The sequence below is a fragment of the Capra hircus genome, chromosome 29 (genome assembly GCF_001704415.2).
Source record: "Capra hircus breed San Clemente chromosome 29, ASM170441v1, whole genome shotgun sequence".
In the NCBI taxonomy this organism is placed as follows: Eukaryota; Metazoa; Chordata; class Mammalia; order Artiodactyla; family Bovidae; genus Capra; species Capra hircus.
In genome coordinates this window covers 40,012,473-40,018,093 of record NC_030836.1, presented here as the reverse complement: position 1 = coordinate 40,018,093, position 5,621 = coordinate 40,012,473, and the positions used below count along the sequence as shown (strand labels likewise).

At 40.3% G+C, this 5,621-nt stretch overlaps 1 non-coding gene across 1 annotated transcript; it reads left to right on the top strand.

Annotated features, from left to right (window-relative positions):
* Positions 339-410, top strand: TRNAC-GCA. The gene has a single exon. It is a non-coding gene; the product is annotated as a tRNA-Cys (tRNA).

The window sequence follows — 5,621 nt, the reverse complement described above, 5'->3', positions numbered from 1 at the left end:
ATAAAGAGCTCATGATCTGAGCCAAGTCAGCTCCTGGTCTTGTTTTCGCTGACTGCATAGAGCCTCTCCACCTTTGTTTGTAGTGCTTCCCTGGTGGCTCAGAGGTTAAAGCATCTGCCTGCAATGTGGGAGACCTGGGTTTGATCCCTGGGTCAGGAAGATTCCCCTGGAGAAGGAAATGGCAACCCACTCCAGTATTTTTGCCTGGAGAATCCCATGGACAGAGGAGCCTGGTGGGCTATAGTCCATGCGGTCGCAAAGAGTCAGACATGACTGAGCGACTTCACTTTCAGTTTCACCTTGGTAAAAAAATAAAATAAAATAAAATAAAATGGGCTTCCCTGGTGGCTCAGACGGTAAAGCGTCTGCCTGCAATGCAGGAGACCCAGGTTCGATCCCTGGGTCGGGAAGATTCCCTTGGAGAAGGAAATGGCAACCCACTCCAGTATTCTTGCCTGGAAAATCCCATGGATGGAGCCTGGTAGGCTACAGTCCATGGGGTCACAAAGAGTCGGACACGACTGAGCCACTTCACTTCACTTCACTTCATGCAAAAAGTATAATCAATCTGATTTTGATATTGACTACACAGTTGTCCTCATTTGACATACTAGCAAGGTGATGCTCAAAATTTTTAAATTAGGCTTCAAAAATATGTGAACCAAAAAAAAAAAAAAAAAAACCAAACAAACATGTGAACCAAGAAATTCCAGATGTACAAGCTGGATTTAGAAATGGCAGAGGAACCAGAGATCAAATTGCCAACATCCATTGTATCATAGAAAAAGCAAGAGAATTCTGGAAAAACATCTATTTCTGCTTTATTGACTTGCTAAAGTTCCACAACAAACTGTGGAAAATTCATAAAGAGTTGGGAATACTAGATCACCTTACTTACCTACTGAGAAACCCATATGCAGGTCAAGAAACAACAGTTAGAACTGGACATGGAACAATGGATTGGTTGAAATTGGGAAAGGAGTACATCAAGGCTGTATAATCTCACCCTGCTTATTTAACTTATATGTAGACTGCATCAAGGGAAATGCTGGACTGGATAAAGCACTAACTGGTGTTAAGATTACCAGAAGAAATATCAATAAACTCAGATATGCATATGACACTACCTTAATGGCAAAAAGCACAGATGAACTAAAGAGCCTCTTGATGAATGTCAAAGAAGAGAGTGAAAACCTGGCTTGAAATTCAACATTCAACAAGCTAAGATCATGGCATCTGGTCCCATCACTTCAGGGCACATAGATGGAGAAATAATGGAAACAGTGACAGATTTAATTTTCTTGGTCTCCAAAATCATTGTGGACAGTGACTGCAGCTATGAAATTAAAAGACTCTTGCTCCTTGGAAGAAAAGCGATAACAACCCTAAACAGTGTATTACAAAGCAGAGACGTCACTTTGCCAACAAAGGTCCATATAGTCAGAGCTATAGTTTTTCCAGTAGGCAAGTACACATGGGAGAGGTGGACCATAAAGAAGGCTGAGTGCTGGGGAATGAATGCTTTTGAATTGTGGGGCTGTGGAAGACTCTTGAGAGTCCTTTTTATAGCAAGGAGATCAAACCAGTCAATTCTGAAGGAAATCTTTGAATATTCATTGGAAGGACTGATGCTGAAGCTGAAGTTCCAATAATTTGCCCATCTGATGTGAAGAACTAACTCATTGGAAAAGACCTGATGCTGGGAAAAATTGAGGGCAGGAGGAAAAGAGGGCTAAAGAGGATGAAATGGTTGGATGCCATCATTGACTCCATGGACACGAGTTTGAGCAGACTTCAGGAGACAGTGGAGGACAGGGAAGCCTGGTGTGCTTCAGTCCATGGGGTTACGAAGAGACATACATGACTGAGTGACTGGACAATAGCAATAGGATCCAGGCCTTGCAACTTTTTGTCTGCCACACCAAACACCGAAAGAGATAATTGCAAAGTGTCTAATCAATCAAAGAACACACAAACAAAATACAAACCACTCAGAGTTCCTGCTCAGCCCGAGATGAACAGGGCTACCTCTTAGACTATTATTTCATGCAAAGTAAAGGTGATGGTGCTTCCTGGTTCCTTCTACGACTCCCAGGGCCTGGGTGTTTCTGTGTGAGGTCTATCCAAGCCTGTCCCTGCATACAATTTTGGGAGGCTCTGAGATCACCAGGTGTGTACAGATGGGGTGCTGGGTCTTATTCCTCATTTTTCCACATTGTTAACACCGAGTTTTTGTGGTTCAGTTCCTACAGAGGGGATTTGACAGCATCTAACACATGACACACACATATGCCCTTTAACTTAGCAATTCTACTTCTGGGGATCTATCCCCAAAATACATTGGCAAAAATACAAGTACCATATGCACAAACTGTTCACCACAACACTGTTTGTAAAAGCAAAATATTATAAATATACCCAAAGTGACCTTCCATGGGGGAATGTGGAATAAGGCAAAGGGCATCCCAGAACCTGAGTATGATGTGGATGGAGGGAGGAGTGGGATGTGTGAGACCCTCATGGTGCACTGTTTTTAGTTTTTTGAAGAAGAGGGACCAGAAAAGTGCTTACAGTTGTTGCTTTTACATACACATATATGTCTATTTTCAATAAGAAAGAGGGGAAGAATAAGCCTAAACCTACTGAAAATATAATATATGGATGAGGGCCAGGGACAGAAGTGATTTTTCTTGTTGTATAGTTTGACTTTGCAACCAAGAAAACACATTACAGGATCATAAATAAATAAATACATCTGTAGAAGTTGAGAACAATTGACAGCAAATTAGCCTTAGTGTATCAAGTTGGTGACATGACTGCACAGAACAAAACATTATTTAAGTGGCTCTAAAACACAGAATTTGACTCTACATTCACAGTGGAATGTCTTCTAATGACAAACACAATTAAAAAAATACTCTCCCACATCCAAAAGAAAACCAAAAACAAAAAAGCAAAATATTTGAGACTATCCATCCCCTTATTGTTGGTGATATTGCTTTTGTTATTGTGAAAGTATCATATACATGTTATTGGTTAAAGCAAGTCAGTAATTAGTGCTAATGTTCTAAAGCAAGATTTTCAGTGGCTAGAAAAAAGTTTCAAGTCTAAAACACAAAATGTTAAGTAAAGTCCTATAGCCTAAAACTTGATAGCATAAATTTGTACCATTTAATTATTTTCCTTATTTTTCTTTCTTTTTTTTTTTTTCTTTTATAAGAAATCTGTACTTCCTGGCTCTGACAACTGAAAAGTCTAAGAAGGGATGGCAACTTGGTTACAGTGACTATCCAGAGGTCTATCATGTGGCCTCTAAATTCTATTTCCCACCTGAGGGTCCATGGATTCTTGAAGAGATGACTGATTTCAGGACTGGGCCAGGAAATGAATAAGATAAGCCTGAGAATCTTGAAGGACCAGAAATTTGAGGGCTTTCAAAGATTAGCCAGAGCTGAACAAAAAGTTTAGGAATCCATCTGATGAGGTGAAAAATGAGACAATTTTAGCATCAGATCAAATCGATGCTAAAAATATTAGATTAAATACTAATTTAAACAAATTAAATATATTAAACAAGTTAAATTAAATGTATAAAATTAAATATATTAAATATATAAAAATTAAAATATAAAGCAAATTAAGTATATAAAAATCCAACAGTTCCTAATGTTAACAGGTAATATCTAATTTGTCACTGTGTCAGATTGCTAAGAGTACCAACTCACTATTTTGGGCACTGGCTTTCCAGTGCTATCTTTGTTTGTGCGAAGCATATTTCATGTAACTATAAAGATTTGAAAGAATGTTCTTATTCATTGAAGGATTCCAGGAATTAAATTCTGGACTGGTAGAAAAAAGAAACCACTGTTTTGCAATGTCCTCATGAATCAATGGATCTTGGCCAAGATCATCCATGGATGATAAAACCGTAAGTGAAAGTGAAAGTTGTTTCTGACTCTCTGTGACCCCATAAAGTCCATGAAGTTCTCCAGGCCAGAATATTGGAGTGGGTAGCCTTCCCTTCTCCAGGGGATCTACTGAACCCAGGGATCGAACCCAGGTCTCCCACATTGCAGGCAAATTCTTTATCAGATGAGTTATCAGGCAAGCCACAGAATACTGGAGTGGGTAGCCAATCCCTTCTCCAGGGGATCTTCCCAAACCAGGAATCAAACCGGGATCCCTTGAATTGCAGGCAGATTCTTTACCAGCTGAGCTACCAGGGAAGCCCATAAGACCATAAGACAAAAATCTTAAGATGAAAGGTCAAAGGGGAAGTTTATAATGCATGCATGAGGTTGGCAACATCAGGACCCTCTGTATCTCAGCATACATCAAAGTTAGGCAACTAGCAATTATGTCTCTTGAAGTGATGCCATAAGTAATGTATGGAACTACAATCTTCCAATACAAGTATTCCAACTGGAACTACAAATATTCCAATAAAATTTGATGAACTCAAGTCTGCATCTAACTACCAGTTTTTAAGAATTACAACTGGAGAAGGCAATGGCACCCCACTCCAGTACTCTTGCCTGGAAAATCCTATGGACAGAGGAGCCTGGTAGGCTACTGTCCATGGGGTTGCTAAGAGTCAGACACAACTGAGCGACTTCATTTTCACTTTTCACTTTCATGCATTGGAGAAGGACATGGCAACCCACTCCAGTGTTCTTGCCTGGAGAATCCCAGGGACTGGAGAGCCTGGTGGGCTGCCATCTATGGGGTCTCACAGAGTCAGACACGACTGAAGCAACTTAGCAGCAGCAGCAGCAGATAAAGGAACAGAGAAGCAGTCCTCTAAATCAGCAGTCCCCAGCTCTTTCAACACTAGGGACTGGTTTCCTGGAAGACAATTTTTCTAGAGACCTGGGTGGAAGGGGTAATTTCTGAATGATTCAAGGTTATTACATTTCTTTTGAATTTTATTTCTATTTTTGTTATGTTGTGCTATATAATGAAATAATTATTCAACTCATCATAATGCAGAATCAGTGGGAGCCATGAGCTTGTTATCCTGGAACGAGACTGCCCCATCTTGGGGTGATGGGAAAGCGATGGGAGCAGCTGTAAATACAGATGAAGCCTCACTCACTGGCCTACTGCTCACCACCTGCTGTGCGGCCTGGGTCCTAATGGACCAAGGACTGGTACTGGTCCTGGTGTTGGTGGTGTGGACTCCTGCTCTCAACACAAGACATGGGACTTTCTATGAGACAAACAACCTAACTCCTCCCACATTTTAAACAAATAAATGGTTTAAAAAGGAAGGAGGAGACTTTCATTTATTGAAAGTCCTAGAACAACCAAATGTAACATACAAATGTTCATCCTCTAGATCTAGATTCGAATAAATAAACTGCTAAAGGTTTTTTGTAGAAGATTGGAGAAATTTGTGGTTTTCATTCTGTCTGCCTTCTCATGGATAAGGATAAGAGGAAGCATCACTGTGAACAAAGCTAGTGGAGGTGATGGAATTCCAACTGAGCTATTTCAAATCCTAAAAGACAATGCTGTGAAAGTGCTGCACTCACTATGCCAGCAAATTTGGAAAACTCAGCAGTGTCCACAGGACTGGAAAAGGTCAGTTTTCATTCCAATCGCAAAGAAGGGCAATGCCA